Source organism: Saccopteryx leptura, chromosome 1 (genome assembly GCF_036850995.1).
Source record: "Saccopteryx leptura isolate mSacLep1 chromosome 1, mSacLep1_pri_phased_curated, whole genome shotgun sequence".
In the NCBI taxonomy this organism is placed as follows: domain Eukaryota; kingdom Metazoa; phylum Chordata; class Mammalia; order Chiroptera; family Emballonuridae; genus Saccopteryx; species Saccopteryx leptura.
In genome coordinates, this window is record NC_089503.1 from 43,471,589 (window position 1) to 43,491,123 (window position 19,535).

General features: G+C 35.3%; 1 protein-coding gene across 5 annotated transcripts in view; it reads left to right on the top strand.

Annotated features, from left to right (window-relative positions):
- Positions 1–19,535, top strand: part of SOX6 (SRY-box transcription factor 6) — a 655,048-nt gene that overhangs the window by 189,022 nt on the left and 446,491 nt on the right. The window contains exon 1 of one of the 5 annotated variants that reach the window (XM_066365331.1): positions 17,285–17,362. The exons of the other annotated variants lie outside the window; for them this stretch is intronic. The gene's annotated coding sequence lies outside the window, so the exon portion shown is untranslated. Of the gene's footprint in view, positions 1–17,284; positions 17,363–19,535 lie in introns of those variants that run through there. 5 annotated transcript variants of the gene reach the window in all.

The following is a 19,535-nucleotide window of genomic DNA, read 5'->3' on the forward strand; positions in this document are numbered from 1 at the left end:
TTTCTCAAGAAAGTAGCTGAAGGTAGGCCTCTGTAAATCTTTGCAAGTGTACTGAGGATTTAAATTTAATAATGGCTAAAGTTAGAAGAATAGAAATAGTACTTTGGGATAGGCGACTCTAAAGTGAGGGACTGAAACCTAAAGTTATCAAAAGAAAAATCCTTTTGATAAATAGGTTAGAATGGCTAGATTTGTGGTTTTGTTCCTCTTTTGGGATTACTAGAAATAATTCAAAGAAATCTTTGCTATGCAACTTCTATTACAACGAAGAGCTTGCAACTGTTTAAAATTTTTCCCTGAAGTTATTTCACTGTAGTAATTATTGGAAAAAGTAACTTATGAATTTTCTTTTTTTTTTTTTTTTTTTTTTTTTACAGAGACAGAGAGAGAGTCAGAGAGAGGGATAGATAGGGGCAGACAGACAGGAACAGAGAGAGATGAGAAGCATCAATCATAAGTTTTTTTCGTTGCAACACCTTAGTTGTTCATTGATTGCTTTCCCATATGTGCCTTGACCGCAGGCCTTCAGCAGACCGAGTAACCCCTTGCTCGGACCAGCGACCTTGGGTCCAAGCTGGTGAGCTTTTTTTATTTTTATTTTGCTCAAACCAGATGAGCCCACACTCAAGCTGGTGACCTCGGGGTCTGGAACCTGGGTCCTCCGCATCCCAGTCCAATGCTCTATCCACTGCGCCACTGCCTGGTCAGGCATATGAATTTTAAATACACTATTTACTGTGCTCCCTGACCAGCATTTATTTTCCTGGTAAAAGAACCCTAGTTTTCTTTTGGGGAGCAACCCTTCTTTCACTTTCAGTAAATGTGTTTGGAGTAGAGGTGCCCCTGCCCTCCTAAGTCATAGGAAGTGAGCATTCTATATGCCTGGCCTCAGTGACTGGCTCAGAAATAAACATGTTATTAAGGCCAGGCCAACCAGACTTGATTCTGGGATCTTTGCTGGAATTACTGAGAAAGAAGCACTGTCTTTCTACTGTGATTGCTAACCTGGAGTTTCTGATAGTCATAATTGCCCCTGAAAGGGAGAGAGCCTGACTGAGAGATGGAGAAAGACCAAGTCCTGATTATATTATTTTAACACTGAGTCCAGCTGTGTCAGAAGCCAGGACTTTTCAGTTATGTTGAGCCAGTATTTTTGATAAAGCTACTATAGGTTGTTTTTTATCACTCACAACTAAAAATGTTCTAACAAATACAACCAGGATTGCACAGCAGACTGGTAGGTGGATATATGTGATTTGGAGAACCATTTTGATGTCCATTGACTTGTCTAATATGTGAAATTTATTTATTCCACTCTATAAGTGTGAGTATGGATGATATGATAAAAGTCATTTTTGTTAAAACAAGAATAATTTTTACTGAAATAATTTTAGTATTGTTGAAGAATAAAATGCAAATAAGATAATATGGCTGGGTAAGTTCTAGACTTTGTTATTTTTAAAACAGAACAAATTTATGGACTTTTTTCCTGGGTTAAAAATATAGTTTTCCTTTTTTTCCCAAGTAAAAGAAGTAGTAACCTGCTTATATTTTTCATATTCAGTTGTCTTTGCAGATTGATATTTTTGTTAGATGCACAACTTGGGCATGAATTGGAGAGAGTATCTTATTTACCTATGCTCTGAAGAAATGTCCTCTGGCTGTGACTTTTCATATGTTAATTCTAATTATTAATATATAATTATACTTAAGATCAACTTTAATAGATTTATTTTAGATTAGAGATCTCACTAATTTGGAAAACACAAAAAGAAATATATATTGTACTACAAATTTTCCTGGAATAAAGTAATCTTAATTTGGAAGAAAAATTTTTCTCCAAATATACATAGACCATTTTGTAGTGAGATTTTATTGCTTAAAAAAATTTAGCCCTGGCCAGTTGGCTCAGTGGTAGAGTGTCGGCCCGGCGTGCAGTAGTCCCGGGTTCAATTCCCGGCCAGGGCACACAGGAGAAGCGCCCATCTGCTTCTCTACCCCTCCCCCTCTCCTTTCTCTCTGTCTTTCTCTTCCGCTCCTGCAGCCAAGGCTCCATCGGAGCAAAGTTGGCCCAGGCGCTGAGGATGGCTCTATGGCCTCTGCATCAGGCGCTAGAATGGCTCTGGTTGCAACAGAGTGATGCCCCAGATGGGCAGAGCATCACCCCCTGGTGGGCATGCCGGGTGGATCCCGGTCGGGTGCATGCGGGAGTCTGTCTGACTGCCTCCCCATTTCCAACTTCAGAAAAATACAAAAAAAAAAAAATTTAAAGAAAACCCCAACATTAAAATGAGATACTAGATTTTCTTCTTTTTACCCTGCCATTCAAGAATGTACAAGAGTGGACAAAAGTAGGTTTACAGTTGTTCATATGGAAAATAAAACAATAATAAATAATACAAGAATAAACTGTTTTGCATATGCATAATGGTAAACCTACTTTTGACCCACCCTGTATATTCTCAGATTTGCTATTTTTTACTTGGAAAACATTAAGTGGCAAGATTTTAAATTTGCACTGTTTTTTCCCCAATTCATGTAGATTATAGATATGTCCCTCAGATCTAAGAGCCACAGAGCTGAGTCCCTTAAGTTTTGATGTTCTCATTAGGAAATGATCATACTCAGAAGTTGAGGTGCTAGCTAGCTCATAAAGTAAGGTCCTTATCAGAACCATTTTAAGGTGAGACAAAGTTGCAGGAACCTTAATCTTTAAGAGTCCATGCAGACAATAGCACATTTGGAATGGCATGAGTGGGACTTCTCAGAAGTGGATTTTGAAGTTTTATTATCCATCAATATATAGCATTTCCCTTTTCCTCAAATAACCTCAGGTTTGCAACTCAGAACAAATAAAATCTAAAAATAGATAAAAAATTTTTAGGAAGAACTGGCTTCTAAATGCCTCCCTTTTCTTCTTCCTATAACCCATCTGTGGTGGTCTTTTCTTCTGTCACCAACTGTCTATTTATTTCCTCTACTCAAACCTTCTGACAGGGCAGTGTCCCATACAGTCATATACTCTTTATTATCATGATTTTTGGTTAAAAATTTACATTTATATTAAAACAACAAGGAAAACAATCTCACGAGTAACTTTACAATTTGTCATTTGTTTTCATTTTTACCTGCATATTTTTTAGTTCTTGTCCGAATATTAAGCATATGGTGATGGAAGATGACTTGATTTTGGGTGATGGGTACACAATGCAGTCAGTATACAGATCATGTATCATAGAAATGTACACTTGAATATGATCTTATTAACCAATACCACCCTAATAAATTTAATAAAAAATATAAAAGTGATTTAACATAATTGTAATCAGAATATATATGTTCTATATTTTCATTTAATATTCTTTGCCATGACCCATAGAAACACTTAGGGAAACTCTGTGGTGTCTACCTTCTTTGGGTGAGAGCTACTATTTGAGCCTTATATTAGGTAGTCTTCTTCCTGGTCTTGAGATATTCCATTCACAATATTCTATTCCTCTGAAGCTTTTAGTGGAATTCAGGGAAATTGTAATAGTTTCTGTCCTTGATGGGGATGTAAACTAACATTTTATCAATAATTATGAAGTTTTCTCTACATCTCTGGCATCTATTGAGATGTTCATAAATTTTTTCTTCTTTAACCTGTGCCTATTTTGTTATAGGTGGATTTTTTGAATCACGTAGAATTACTGGGATTAAGATCTACTTGTTCTTGATAGATTTTCATTTACACCATAGAATAAATTAATACTTAAAGAATTTTTGCATGTGTGTTTATAAATGAGATTAGTATAGTATATAAATTTCTCTTTTTATATTATCTTTATTTTGTTTTGGAATCAAGGACATTCTAGCTTTATGAAACAGGTTGGGAGTCATACATCTTAGTGTGAAAAAAAGTCATATTATTACCCCTCCTATAGGCACTTAAGTTTAAACTCTAACTAGGAAAAGATATATTTTTATCCTTAAAAGATTTTGAAACATCCACCCATAACAGTTTTGGGGTTTTTTTTTCCTGCAAGAGGGTGTGTGTGGGGATTATTTCTGGGAGGGAAGTTGGGGATAGAGAAAATGTTGGCAAAGCATAGAAGTTGCTGTCATAGTCTCTGTCATAGCAGTGCAACTATTTCAGTGTTTTACCTCTGAGTATTTTCTGGCAGGCCTGTGATGGGTTCAGTTGGGATTAAGAGGAGAACAGGTTGATGACATTGGTTAGGGAAGATATTATCAGAAAAATCTTTAACTGAACATTAAAAAATGGTCCTGCACCAAAATTTAAGCTAAACATGATCTGATATTTTAAATACCATATTTTCCTATGTATAAGATGCACATTTTTTCAAAAAATTGGGGGTATAAAAACTGGGTGCATCTTCTACAGTGGTTGTATGGTTTTTTTTTTTTACTTCATTTCCCGCCTTTTTACGCTTGTTTTTGCTCTCGTTGTAGATTTTTTTACTTTCATTTCCCACTCTTTCATGCTTGTTGTCTTTTTTTTTTTTCCAAAATTCGGGCCCCAAAATTAAGATGCATCTTGTACATGGGAGCGTCTTATACATGGGGAAATGTGGTATATTCCAATTAGTCTGTTTGTGTCTATAATGTTCTTTAAAGGGATAGAGTGTCTCTTCCAGGGCCCACAATCACCCCTTTGGTTGTATTAAGCCATTTATGATATCCTTCTTTTTCTAAGTTTCTCCTTGGAGATCATTTTAGTCAGATTTTTGTCTCTATAAAAAACCTGAGAAACAGGTGTGGCCCCACATGTAATTTGACCCATGTATAATCTCATTTCATCCCATAAAAAATAGTTCAACATAAATACTAGAAACGCTGACGTTTGGGCTTCCTCAGAATCTAATATGACTACTTATGCAATTTCTTACAAAAAAGATGCTTACTTTCTTCTGTCCTTATCTGTTCTTTTCAATGTATCCCCATTTAATTCAGTTTTTGAGCACCTACAATGTACCAGATACTGGATATTCAAAGATGATGTTCTTAAGGAGTTTAATTTTCTATCCTTGTTTCCATTGTCCCTTTCCTGTTCTGATATCCAGGTGCTTCTGTTTCTATTGCTTTTTGCCTTTCTGTCAAAACAAAGAGACTTTAAAAGGAAATTTTGAGTTAAACCCAAGCTGCATTGATTGAGAAGAATTACTACAGCTCTCTGAACATGAAGCTATTGTTGGTTTAGAACCCAGTGTTAATGAGGGCACAATGCTTGTCTTGATTCTTATATGGACCTATTAGCTTTGCTCTGTTCCATGGACTTGGATCACTGTCCTAATGATTGATGCTTGCTACAGACTAGGTGAGAGAATTTGGTTGACTAAAGCATTAGAAAACCAGTGTAAAATTGCATTTTCATGAGGTATCCTCCTTCTTCATAAAAAACAACAACAATAACTTAGGGCTTCATTTTATTTTATTTTTTGTTTGTTTGCTTTTTATTTTGCAAAAGTGGGGAAGGGTGGCAGATGGGGACAGACAGGAAAAGTGAGAGATGAGAAGCATCAATTCAAGTTGCAGTGCCTTAGTTGTTCATTGATTGCTTTCTCATATGTGCTTTGACTGGGGGGCTCCAGCTGAGCCAGTGACCCCTTGCTCAAGCCAGTGACCCCTTGGGCTCAAGAAAGTGACCTTGGGCTCAAGCCAGCAACGTTTGGGCTCAAGCCAGTGACCATGGGTTCGTGTCTATGATCCCCTACTCAAGCCAGTGACCCCGTGCTCAAGCTGGTGAGTAGGGCTTCAGTTTAAAACAAAATTATTACTGAAATAAGTTCTAAAGGAATGTGAAAAAGTAAAATGGACTTAAAAAACATTTTATATGCTATTTTTTTCCTGTTCTCCATCAACTGGATTATTCTTAAGATAATTTTCTCCATGTTACTTAGTTTTCATTTTAATATCTTTGGATGCAAGATTGAGCTTCGCTGGCCTTTCTTTCCTGTTCCTTGGGTGTTGGTGCCAGCTCTGGCAGCCCTCATTGTCAGTGCTGGCTCAAATGAAGGAATGGCGAAAGGCGTCTCTTGGAGACCCACTTTGCTGGTTATTTTAATTGCTCACAAGAATAATTGTTGAGTAGTGCTGTGTAGGATAGTATTTCCCTTGCCTCAGGATTTAGAAATTTTGCCCAGTAATGACCCCTACTCCTGCTGGATGAGAGTATCTGAATGGGAAGACTTATTCCAGGACACCCTCATATAGGCGGTCCTGAGAGATCAAAGGTATTTTTTTTCATAGGCAGAGACATTAGAACAATAGAAATATGAGTGATAAGGGCCCAGATTTTTAAAAAGAATTCTTTTTAAACAGTGCTGTGGCTATGTCTGCTGTGGTGAAGGACTGATGTGCTGTTTGCTGGTATTCTGCGGAATGCAACTGTCAAAAATCTGAGGTAGAGTGATGAAGGAAATTCTGGATCCAGCATCCATTAGATATTTCCTCAAATTTAGCTGCTTCTTTGAGTATAAGGTGAGGTTTTTGAGACACAACAGTCTGTGGTTTTGAAATCTTTAATCAAGGAATAACTGATTCACAACTAGTCACTAAACCAATATAAATGGTGAACTTGTATAGGTTATATTTTAGAATTAGCTTAATGAGTCACAGTTTTTAAATTGGAAATCAGTGAAGATAAGGTGAGGTAGAGTTATTTGTTAATTTTTTAGAAACAGGTTTTGTCACTAATTTCAATAAAAATATATCAATTTTGAGTAACTAGTTAAAATGCAGCAAAACGGAAACTTCTGCTGAAGAACTTTGGGAATCATCAAAATGACTTTGTCCTCTTTGCTAATATTATTGATAGCTTTAAAACCCCAATTCTTCTTTATTCTTACTTGTATCCAGCACCCTTACCATGAAACTTTATAGTGCCTTTTCATCTGGAAAGGCCATTCTATCTCACCTCTTGACTCTGGGATTTGTCATTTAACTTGCTTTAGTTAATGGGATGTTAGCAAATGTGACACATGGAGAGGCTTGTAAAACCACTTGTGCATTTCTGTTCACACTCTTGCCCTCCTCAGTCACTATGAGAAGAAACAGCTTAGTCTGGTCTGCTGGAGGGTGAGACTTACAGAGCAGAGTTGAATTATTCTAGTCATCCCAGCCAAGGCCATTCTAGATCAGCCCAAATTGGCCAGCCATCCACAGGACACAGTGGTGAGCTCAGCTAAAACCAGAAGAAATGGTCAGGTGACCTGCAAATAAATGCTTATTGTTTTAAGTTACTGAGTTTTGGGGTGGTTGAACCTGCTGCATTCTTGTGTCCAAAGATAATTGAAACAACCTCTAATAACCCCTTTAAAAAAACACTTGTCTGGGCAAATGTCACAGATGATCCTGAATGATTTCTTGCTGTTCTAATGACAATATCTGTTGCTCATTGATTTCAAGAAATTCCTAGAGCCAGCCACTGTGTGATACTTGTGTAAGACTTGATTTAAAATAGAATATGTTTTCTTTGTGGGTTGATTTTAGAAACTCTGGCAATCCTTCACACTTAGTCTGTAAATTCAGCTGATGTATGTTAACATTACTAGGCACAGAATCATCCAGTCCATAAAGAAAAACAAGGCAACAAATGCAAGTACTTGAGTTAAATTCATATGATAAAAAACACAGATACCATGTTATCCTTTGACAAGAGCAAATTTTGACAAGGAAGGGGTGGAGGTGAGTAGAGTAAGTAAAATAGGAAAAATGAGGCTGGGGAAATGGAAACTAGATTACTTTGTTCCATTTAAAGACTGTATGTAGTGTAAAAATGAATGTTGTGAATGAAGACCGAGCTTTTGAATCTTAACCACATATATACTCTGCAAGTCCAACTTATTAAGTAAAGGTTGGAAAAGAGGCACAGAGGCAGTTTTGGTTAGGGGCATGATGCTTCAATTCTTTCTTTGAGCTTTGAAATTAAATGAGTGTTGTCTTTTCTATTTTCAAACTTTCTTTATAGCATTGCTATTTCATTCAATTTCTTTTGTGGTAGAAAGAAGTTGGCTTTTTAGATACATAAGAAGTAGCAGGCTGAGAATCAAAGTCCCCTGGACTGAACACATACCAGTTATTCCTCTAGAGCTGTACTCAGAGAAGGGGTGCTGGTTGGGAAACCTGTACTTGGTTAATTCATCATGTTACTTGGAAAGGTCCTTATTATTTTGCACAGCAGTGTGGTCACCTGGCGGTAGGTCATTAGCATTTTAGTCTTCTTTTCTTCACAACAATGCACAACATGCTAATTAGAGGATTCTGAAAGCTAAGTAACTGGTTTTAAAATCAGACGTTTTAATTTGCAGCTTTAATGGCTGTTTTTATAATAACTGGCTTTATTGGGGGTAAAAGCACTTCTCATGTTCCACTAGCGAGGCAGAGTATAACAGAAGCTGACAAAATTAAAAACCTCATAATGTGACCTTTGCCTGGGATAAAAGGCTGTTTCATAACAATTTCCTTTTGTTCTTTGTTTAAGCCATTACTCTAAAAGGAGCCTCCGATTAATCTAAGTAAATGCATCATTACAGTATTAATCCATGTCCTTCTGTCAGTGTCTGTTTTAATTAAATAAGAAATGCTAGCAGAAAGATATCACGCACAAAGCTGTGATTGGAGAAAAAAGCACTGGTTGATCAGGGAAAGATTAAAAAGGGCTTTACTGTTTTGTCCATTTGCATAGTTCCAGATGCCACAGTGTTTCAGGTTGAAAGAAAACTTACAAAAGAGTTTAACACATTGCACTCTTATAGATTTAAAATAATGGGATTTACCAATGAAATTCTAATCATCCAATTTATCACATGTTAGACATTCCAGAGCAGGGAGCGGAACAGCTTGGGTGTATCTTTTAAACATTTTATGTCATGTTGTGTTGTATCTGTGAAAACATACCTGCCAAATTTGCATGTGTTTCTTCTTATTTTGGGTGACTTGATGGTAAAAACCTGGTTGTGGACATACAAATGATTTTTTTTTTCTTTTAAAGTATCTTGCAACTTCTAGTTTAGTTTCTTTTCTTTTTTTTTTTAAATGACTTTCTATTGATAATAGATAAAGCATTTAGGTGAATAACTGGCTTTTAACAGTGAAAAGTGTATTTAATAAATGCTTATAAAATGAATGTATCCAGCTAATACTGCAACGCTGACCTGCAGAAACTCTTCGTAGCAGTAGAGCTGCAAAATTCCCGTGGTGAGGGCTTTCTCCATATCCAGGCCATTATTTGATGTAATGAAAAGAGAAAGTGTGCAACAGTGAGATTGTTAATTAATTTAGCCTAACAAGATGAAGATAAATGAAGCAAAGCACCAGACTGAATGAAGCAAGAAGTCTTATTTACAATTTAATACATTTTTATATAATGCAGATTTCACTTGATAAAAAATAAACAGATCTCGACCCCAAATACTTGCTAACAGAAAAGTACACTCCCTCTCACCACCCTTCAACACTAAAATCCTGACCTGATTTTACAAAGAACGTGTCCTGTGGCTCCATGCAGAAGACACTTTTACAGTGTGTAAACAGTGCTTTTCTACTGCTAAGAATCCTACACTAGTTAACCTTTAACTGCGGTATTTTATTATTCTTGTTATAGACTGGGGATGACCATAAGAATAATTATCTGGAAACCTTTGAGTTTCTTGTTCTTCAGATTATCCTGAGACGTCTTGCTTCACTTATTTAATAATCATTTTATTTTAATCCTTTTTTTTTTTAACTAAAGGAAAGAAGCTCAAAAGTGAGAAAATATGAAGAGCTGTGAGTCTTTTTACATGTGCTTGAATCTGTAGCAATTGTACAGAATTCTTAAATTAGCATTATTTTAAAAGTCTCCCTTTCAGAGATTAATGAGCTTTATCCAGTATTTGACCTTTTATCATTCTTGCTTTCTGCTCAGAAGTACTTCCTTCCTTCCTACAGTAGCTAGAAAAGACTGTCTCTTATGTTACTGTAGGCAGTGGTAACAGGGCTCTCTACAAATGGTGTTATTATGGTCACTATGTATTTATCTCAGGGGTCACGAACAAATCCATGCAACTGCTTCTAAGGATTTCAATAAATAGGACTTTTTATCCAGACAATCGCCTTTTATGTTACTTTTAAACAAAACTACTAGTCCATCAAGAGTTTCAAAAGAAAACAATTCTACAGAGTGCCGGTATGGCCGCACAGACCAATCATCATGGCACCCATTCTCGAGTCCTTTATTTTTCAAGTCCACAACAATAGGTTGTTGATTCAATGGACAAGACCAGAACAATCAAGTTCTCTGTTTAGCAGCAGTGCAGCATTTTAATGCCCTTCTCTAATAATGGTCTCATTATTGTTATTCTAAGACTGGGCCTCAGGAGGAGGAATATTTGCTGGAGGTACGTCATTATTTTGCAAATTTCGATTAGCTCATCATGTTGTCTGTAGTGTGAAAATCGTAGCTAATTAGGGCAGCCAGTTAGACTACCAGCTTTTGAGCTTATGAGTTAAAAGGTAGCATACTTGATAGGCCAGTGATGTGAAAAAGGTGGTAAAAAGGAGGATTAGAGCAGTTGCCTTAGTAACTCCAACTTCCATCTGTGAAGGAACAATGGACTTGTGTTTCTCCCCCACCTTGGTGTAAAAATTGGTTTTGTTTTGAAAGGACAGGGTTCTTTTTATGACGATCTGGAATTCAGCCCAACTGAGTGTAGTTTTAGTTGTTAGGAGAGACCATTGGGGATAGGAAAGATGAAAGGTCATGGTGAGCTTCAAGGACGTGAAAGGTTGTTGTCTCATATAACAATGGTAGATTGTTTTTTTCTAATATTTCTAGCCAGCCCCTAAGTCAGGTGATGGAACAAATACCTACAGTTTAGTCAGGTGAAACAGGAGGGGGGTGGGGATAAGGAAAGGAGAAAAATGGGGTAAGAGAGTTTTTACTTTGTTAGAAAAAATAGAGTAGCTTCAATTTACTTTTATTAAGCAAAGTGATATTTCTTTGTCATCATCTCTGAGATTCCAGTGTGCTTTGGATGGTTTGCCTCTGTGGGCCATCACATCTCTGGGAAGCTCTCCAATGTGTTAGGAAATGTGATTTAAGCTTTCTTCCTGAACTCCCAGGAGGACCAATGATGTGATACTTAACAATAAATTTAGTTGTTGTAGCTTTCTCACATTATTGGTGTTCTTAAAAGGTTTTCCTTCAGATGCACAGTGAATAAAATGAATGATAAATATGAAAGAAATTTGTTTCACCACTCTACTGGGTTTTATCATAAATTCTATGACTTCCATTGCAGAAAGTTTACAGGAAACTGTCTAGATGTTGCTGCAATAGCAACACAAATTTTTCTCTGTATACATAAGAAAATGCTACAATTTTAAGAGCTATTGGGGGTTTTGTATTACAGAGGTGATAGAAAAGGATTGGAGACAGTGATATTTTTTAAAAACCCTCAAAACCAAATCACCTTTTCTGAGTTTGAAATACTTATATTTCAACAAAATAAATGACTTTTATTTTCTTCCATATCAATATTAAAACAGTTTGTGGTGGTGGTGTGTGTTTACAACCAGAGAGAGAGAGTAGAAGAACACTATCTTTGAAAGCAAAAAATCATCTTTTGATGATCAAAGGAACCTTCATATTTCTTCCTCTCTATTGTCTCCAAACAACCCTTGTGTAATTGAAGCTGGACTTGGTCCAGGAGGCTGGGGGGGGGGGGGGTTAAAAGACCTGTTTGAATCCTAGGTCTTTTTTTTTTTTTTAACTTTTTCTTGACAATTGTCCTTGTTGTAGTCTTTCTTTTTTGAGAAGCTGGGTTCATTTAATTTGTTGTAGGTACCTCATAGACTTAAAATTATACTTTCCCAAAACTCTAGACTTAAGGACTTTTGAGATTATCTAGTCTAATTCCTTGTGTTTGAAAAATAAGAAAAGTGAGACCAGAAAGTTTAAACGACTTGCCAAAGGTAACTCAACTAGTTAGGGGGAGACAAATAGATGCCATTTTTCATTCTACTTAAATATAAAAACTTGAAAGGAAGAATGAAGAAGCATTATAGAGCACTTCTGACTTCTTTCCTAGTCATTTTAGTAGTTGAGGGGAGCGTGAATAACGCCTACATCTTGTGGTAGCGTTGGTGGGGTTGCGATTCAGATCAGGTTTTAAATAACTATTAAAGTACCATTTTAAATAAATGAAACTTTTTTTCCCCTGACAAAATCCCAGCATAAGTGGGGAGAGATGTATTCCTGAGACACCAGCATGGCATTCAGAATCTGTAATCTTTCTTGATCTGGGTACATATTATTATTTAGGATTTAAATTTTTTTTTTCCAGTGTGGCAGATTAGTTAACTGTTCTGTTTCTTAGTTTTTGCACCAGTAGAAAGGATCCCGGTGTTATTAAATGTTGTAGGACATAACAATTGGTATATGATTGAAAAAGGCAATATACATTTCATAGAATATTATGCATATAAATTTGTGCTTTATCCAAAAGTATATCTCAAGGCAAATATGCACCATAATAGGGCAATATAAATGGCATAGTTTATTTTGGAATAGTCCAGAACATATTTAGAAATTTTGGACTTCATTTAAACATAGAGGAGAAAATAAAGTAATCCATCATTTCAGCTCCTTATTTCATAATATAAATTTTACTTTCTAGTATCATTTTGACATATTTTATTTTAGTCTTTAATCTATGTATGTATGAGAAGAAAGAACATAGCTAGCTTGTTTACTGTCCTCTCTCTGGTGCCCAGAACAGCGTGTGGCCTATAGTAGTTACTTAAAAAATCATTGTTGACTAAATGAAAAAATTATGCAAAATTAGATCATACTTTAGATACATTTTTGAATTTAAGAAATAATTTTATAGTATGTTCTCATTAATAGTCTTATGAAAACATGATCTTTAATGGCTACATCATATACTATCATCTGGAGGTACTACAATTTGTTTTACCATTAAATTATTGATTTCTATTTTTTCACTATTAGATATGAAAGTTAATTTATAAGAATATCTTACATTTATTGTTATTATTATTTTTGCGAGAGAGACAGAGAGAGGGACAGACAGACAGGAACAGAGAGAGATGAGAAGCATCAGTTCTTTGCTGCAGCACCTTAGTTGTTCATTGACTGCTTTCTCATATGTGCCTTGACTGAGGGGCTCCAGCCGAGCCAGTGACCCCTTGCTTAAGCCAGTGACCTTGGACTTAAGCCAGTAACCATGGGATCATATCGATGATCCTACGCTCAAGTGAGCAACCCTGCACTCAAAGCTGGTGAGCCCCCGCACAAACCAGCAACCTCGGGGGTTTTGAACCTAGGTCCTCTGTGTCCCAGGCCAACACTCTAACCACTGCGCCACCACCTGGTCAGGCTTCCATTTATTATTAAAGTGATAATATTTTACAATTGATGAAACAACTCTTACATGATTATTGAACCCCACCAAACTATCACCTCCTTCAAGTCTTTGCTTAGATGTCATCTTCTCAGTGAGGTCGGTCTTGACCACTGTATTTTAAAATTAAAAAACCTCCAAACACTCCTGATCTCCTTAATGCTGTTCTATTTGTTTCTGTAGCTTTTCTCAACTTTTAACATACTAATTTGCATATCTATTAAATTTATTGGCGATCTTTTTCTTATATTTCCTAGAATATAAGCTCATATAGCATAGACTTTTTGACTGTTTTTGTCACTCATATTCCTCTTTGTCTTGTACAATGGCCAGAACATAGTAGGTTTTCAACAGTACTTATTAAATGTGTTTATTGAAATTTTAAAAAATGGAATTGTATATTTTTAAAAAAATGTTTGTTCTATTGATTTTAGAGAGAAAGGTATGGAGAGAGAGATAGGAACATCAATCTGTTCCTGTATGTGTCCTGACCCGGGATCAAACTGGCAAGCTCTGTGTGTTGGGACAATGCTTTAACCAAGCAACCTACCCAGCCAGGGCACATGTATTTTTTAAGTGAAGAATAAAACCTTTTTTCTTTTTATGGGAAACTCGCATCAACCAATTTGTACACTGGCTAAGCATTTCTGCTTTCTGTTAATATGTACCCATTATCTAGTTAAATTAAGTCATAACACCTGACTGATTCTTAGGACATGTTGGATACAGTCTAAATATCCTGCAATAAATGCCCCAAAATTTTGCCTCTTGAAATTACTATGATTCTAGGTTTAGCGATACACTGGATGAGAAATGTCATCAGTCACTCCAAACAATTTTTTTTCTTCATCTGGTAGTCCTTCAGTTAAGATTCTTAAGGTTTATGTTCGATGTGGACAAACTCAGGTTAAGTTGGTTATTTATCTGTATTTGGGGATTATTTTACTTTATTCTGCTCTTAACATATATTGGTTCTATTCTCAAAGTTTTCCTAGGAAATACATTTTACAAATTCCTGTTTACTTCTTTTACTAAAGGTGATTTATACTTTCCTTTAAAATAGATCTGTATTACCCAACAATTCCATTTCTGGTATTTATTTAGAGAAAATAAAAACACTAATTTGGAAAAATATATACACTCCTATGTTCATTGTAGCATTATTTATAATAGCCAAGATATGAAAGCAACCTAGGTGTCTATCAATGGACAACTAGAAAAAGAAGGTGCATGCATGTGCACACACACATTGGAATGGTATACAGCAATAAAAAGAATGAAATCTTGCCATTTGAGACAACATGGATGGAACTAGAGGGTATTATGCTAAGTGAAATAAGTCAGATAGACATATACTGTATGGTTTCATTTACATGTGGAATCTAAAAACAAACATACAAACAAACAAACAAAAAAAAAAACCCCACACCAACCAACCAACAAAGCAAAACAAAAATAGATTCCTAGAAATAAAGACCAAAGGGACAGTTGCCAGAGGAGAGATGAGTGATGGATAAAAAAGATGAAAGGGAATATAGTCAATAGGACTGATGATAAGTTTGCCTACTGACAGGTGGTTACCAGAATCAATGGTATGAACACATTGTAAGGTATAAAAGTGTTGAATCACTATATTATACATCTGAAACTATTATTATTATTATTATTTTCTTATTTTTCCAAGTGAGAGGAGGGGAGATAGAGAGACAGATTTCCGCATGTGTCTCAATGGGGATCTACCCAGCAACCCTTGTCTGGGGCCAATGCTCTACCCATCTTAGGCCATGTTTGCAACTGAGCAATTTTTAGTGCCTGAGGCAGAGGCTCCACAGAGCCATCCTCAGTGCCTGGGGTGATGCACTCAAACCAATTGAGCCATGGCTGCAGGAGGGGAAGAGAGAGAAAGAGAGAGAGAAGGGAGAGAGAGAGAGAGAGAAGGGGGAGGAGGAAGAGTGGAGAAGCAGATGGCTGCTTCTCCTGTGTGCCCTGACCAGGAATCAAATGCATCTACATGTTGGGCCGATGTTCTACCACTGAGCCAACTGGTTGGGGCACACCTGAAACTATTATGATTATTATAATATTGTATACCAACTAGACTTAAATTTAAAAAAAATATAAAATTGCTACTTTGTGTCCTTTGCAGATGTGTTAATTATCTTTATATAATAGCAATATATGTAGCTATAAATAACTTATATAGTAATCTCATATTTATATGATATTTATAGTTTCCAAGCCCTTTAATAAATATGATCTTGTTTAATTATCAAAATAATTCTAGGCACACAGGCATGGTTTGTTATATTCATCTAGGGACTGAGGCACATAGAAGTTAAGAGATTTAATCTAGATCATAAATACAGGAAGTGATAGAGAGGCCAGGATAAATCCAACTCTTCTGGCTTCTACTAGTACGGTGCTGTTTTTATTTTAGTCACTTTAATCTTCTCTCCAGATGAAATAATCATTGTTGTGTTGAACTTTTAAAATTGGTTCTCCATAAAAATAAAAACAATTAATTAAAATTAAAACATTTTTCTCTGCATTTTACCTCTTCTACTAGTCTCATTTTCAAGGACTTCTTTTAGCTTTCCAGGTCTTTTCCCAGTCATTTTCTTTTTCTTACTCTGACTATGAACAAGGGCTTCTGTAGCAATTTGGAAAACCACTGGCTGCCATGTCTGTCTTTTTACCTTTTAGCTAGTTGTTCCTTTCACATCTCTAGATGTGACTAAACAAGTCCTGTTCATCATAACAGGTAGAGAACAGACTGGTAGGAGTCCACTGGGGTGGGGATGGCCATGGGAGACAGTTAATATTGCAGACAAAATGCATTTGGACACTGAACACCAATAACTGTAAGAGGCATAAAACAGGAGATTAAAGTGTTTCATAAAGTAGACAAAGCAAGGAAAGTCTAGGGTAAGTGTGGCTTAGAGATTTAGGCAGGTAGACCACAATAAGGCCATAGACACCAATGGGAGTTAAAGGACAGATTCCAATCTCTGACAGTCTGCAAGTGGAAGGTTACTAAGACTGTGGGAGGATCATAGTCTTGGATGGGCTAGTGCACTCAGGTACAGGAAAACAAGGTAGAATCCTAGTTATTGAAATCAAAGCAAAAAGGCAAGGTCAGGCTAGCAGGAAGAGTAATTAATTTCATGTTGTGTTCAAATTTTATTCTGTGTTGGAGTCTTTTAGATATTGTCAGAAATCGTCCTGGAATAGTGGTTCTCAAACATTTAATGTACATTAGACTCCTCTGGGGTACTTCAGATTTTGATGGGACCCTGGTGTCTTTTAACAAGTGTCCCAGATTATTTTCTGTGTTTACAGATCACATTGGAGAAATTTTCCATAAAGACTGAGATGGCACTTATTGTATGATAAGGGACCGAGTGATTATAACCATTGAGAGAGGAGGCATTTAGAGGTTGAAAGTCAGACCTTTCTACTAAGAGAAAAATGTATCTGTTATGCCCAGAGCTGATTTGTATTTCTCTGAATGTAGGAAAGCATAAAACATGGGCTGATAATGCACTAGACTGGTGTGTTAGAAGTCTATTAGGTTTTCTGTTCATATCTCTTGTTTCTTGTGTTTATGACCTGAGTGCTTTTGTAATATCTAGCATAAAGATTTAAACCTCTTGGTTTAAAAAGGTAAGACTGCTTGTTCTTTTGTGCCTAATCTAAACTGTCCCTCATTTTTATTTTACATTTTTTTATCTGTGTAATTGAATTTCATCTTTTTCTTTCCGCTTCATAAATTGATTAGCATGAGTTAGGCAGACTGCTGTAATGCTAAGGGTTAACCAGAAGAGAATTACAAATGAACTATCTAGAAAGTTGATTATTAATCCAGCTAGAGAAGAAATATCCTTTTACTTAGCAAGAATGAGTATCCAAAGAGCTGATAATACTGTTCAGGCAGTGAGCTGTAATGGCAGAGCTTGGTAAGTGAAACAAAACTTGGAATTAATTCTTTTATATCCACTTTTTAAAAATGTGTAGAGTTTTGATCTATTTAAACAGTTAGATATAACATGAATTTACAAGTTGCTGGAAAAAAATCTAAAAAGTTCTAAATGTGTTTGTTAATGAGATCCCTACATAGACTATCGGTAAAAGTTAACTGAGAAGTATTTACATAAGTAGATAAATATATTTAATTTTGAATATTTATAAAAATAAATGATTAGATTTCTGATTAAAAACAAGGAAGTGGGCATAGAGGAAATGATTACTAAACAAATCTAAGGCCAAACCTCAAACTAAAGAATATTGCTTGACAAACAGTTGCTGTTTTTTTTTCACAAAAGCAAGTTCTCGGTTCTTAGGTATGAAAATATAATTTAAACTATAACATTCACATAAAGACTTAGTGAGATATTTTTCAGACTTCTAGGTAACAAAAACAGTCATAAATTCTCTTTTTTTCAGGGTCATAGTACTCATTTTATCCTGATGTTTAATTTAAGGACTTTTCTAAAGACAGCTTTTTATTGTATTTGTGAATAGGAAGAAAGGAGAAATGAGAGGATCTGTGCTATTTGTACAAAGAAAATAAAATGAAAAGATATAATTTTCATAATGTTCTTGCATCAAAGACTGCTCTTTCTGTTGTAGAAAAAATTTGATGTTAATATTCAATTCTATAAAATTGAACTTTCGCATGATTTACTTGATATTGCAGAAATGAACCTTTAAACATAGTATAGACAATACTGAATATTATTGCAGCTTTATGCAATCATAAATCATTTCATTGTAATATTGTACTTAGGAGAAGTTAGTAAACTTATTAAACTTACCTTAAATTGTAATCATGTACCATTAAATACAGTTTTTAACCTTTTCTTTAGAAGTATTTTTTAGTGGCAATAACAAGTCCTCAAATTAAAATTTTGTTATTTACTGTTAAAATAATAACAGAAAAGTGTTCTTAAAAATTCAATATTTTAAATATATATTATATGTGCACATGTGATTGGGTATGTGTGTTTGTGAATATATATAGTACATATGCATTCAAAATACCAGAGCACTATTTTCCTATATACACTCAAGTATTTTTTAGTTTTAATGTTCTGACCCATATTTAGGACTGGGAATATAAAATATAATAGATGAAGTAATAAAAAAAATAGTTAAAATTTATTGAGCTCTTGTGTGCTAAGTGCTATATTAAATACTTTATCTCACTTAATTCTTATTAATTCTGTGGTTGTTGGAAAGCTACAAGGATTATAGTGTATGTGACAACAAAAGATAAGTTAATTAAAGAGCCTCTAACATCTGATGCAAAAAAATCTAGAAAATAAAGGCCCAGGAAACAGAGAGCATAAGAAGGGAGATCCTTAAATTCTGTGTGCTTGTATTTCTCAAAATTAAGAAGATTTAATATGATCTTGGTAAAGAAGAGAAGAAAATAAACTGGTAAATTTTTAACATTCATTAATTCTTTAAAAAGTTTATTATGAAAATTTTAAGCTTACAAAAATGTATAAAGAATAGGTTAAAATATTCTTCTTTTTAAAAAAGAAAATAAAACACATAACCAATAGAGTTGAAGCCTTCTGTGAACTCTTTACCAATTTTGTATCTCCCTCTATTTGTGCCAGAAGTAATCATTCTTTTGAATATGGTGTTTATTGTTCCTATGCTGTTCTTTATATTTAAACTTAATTACATATTCATTATATAGGAGGAAAAACTGCACTTACCATTTTTTGAGTTCTAAGAGAGACCTTTTCTTGACTTCCTATTACATTTTAATTAAAACAAAAAAATTCTTAACATACTCTGCAATGCCCTGGCTCTGCATAATATGGCTCCTGTGTTGCCAGCCTCCTGCCCTTCCCTTTCTCCCAATGTTTTCTTCTGATTCAGTTGCTGTGCTGGTCTATACACTCCAAGTTTTTCCTGCTGCGAGGTGTTCATATAATGCTGTCTTCTCACCTGCAAACTTCTCCCCATTCTTTTTCATAATAATTTCTGCTTATTCTTAAGGCTCCCATTTACATGTCATATCTTTAGAGAAGCCTTCCCTGAGCCCTTCAATTCAAATCTTATCTGCCTGCAAAGGTCTTGCTTTCCATCCTTTAATTTATTTCATAGCTTATATTG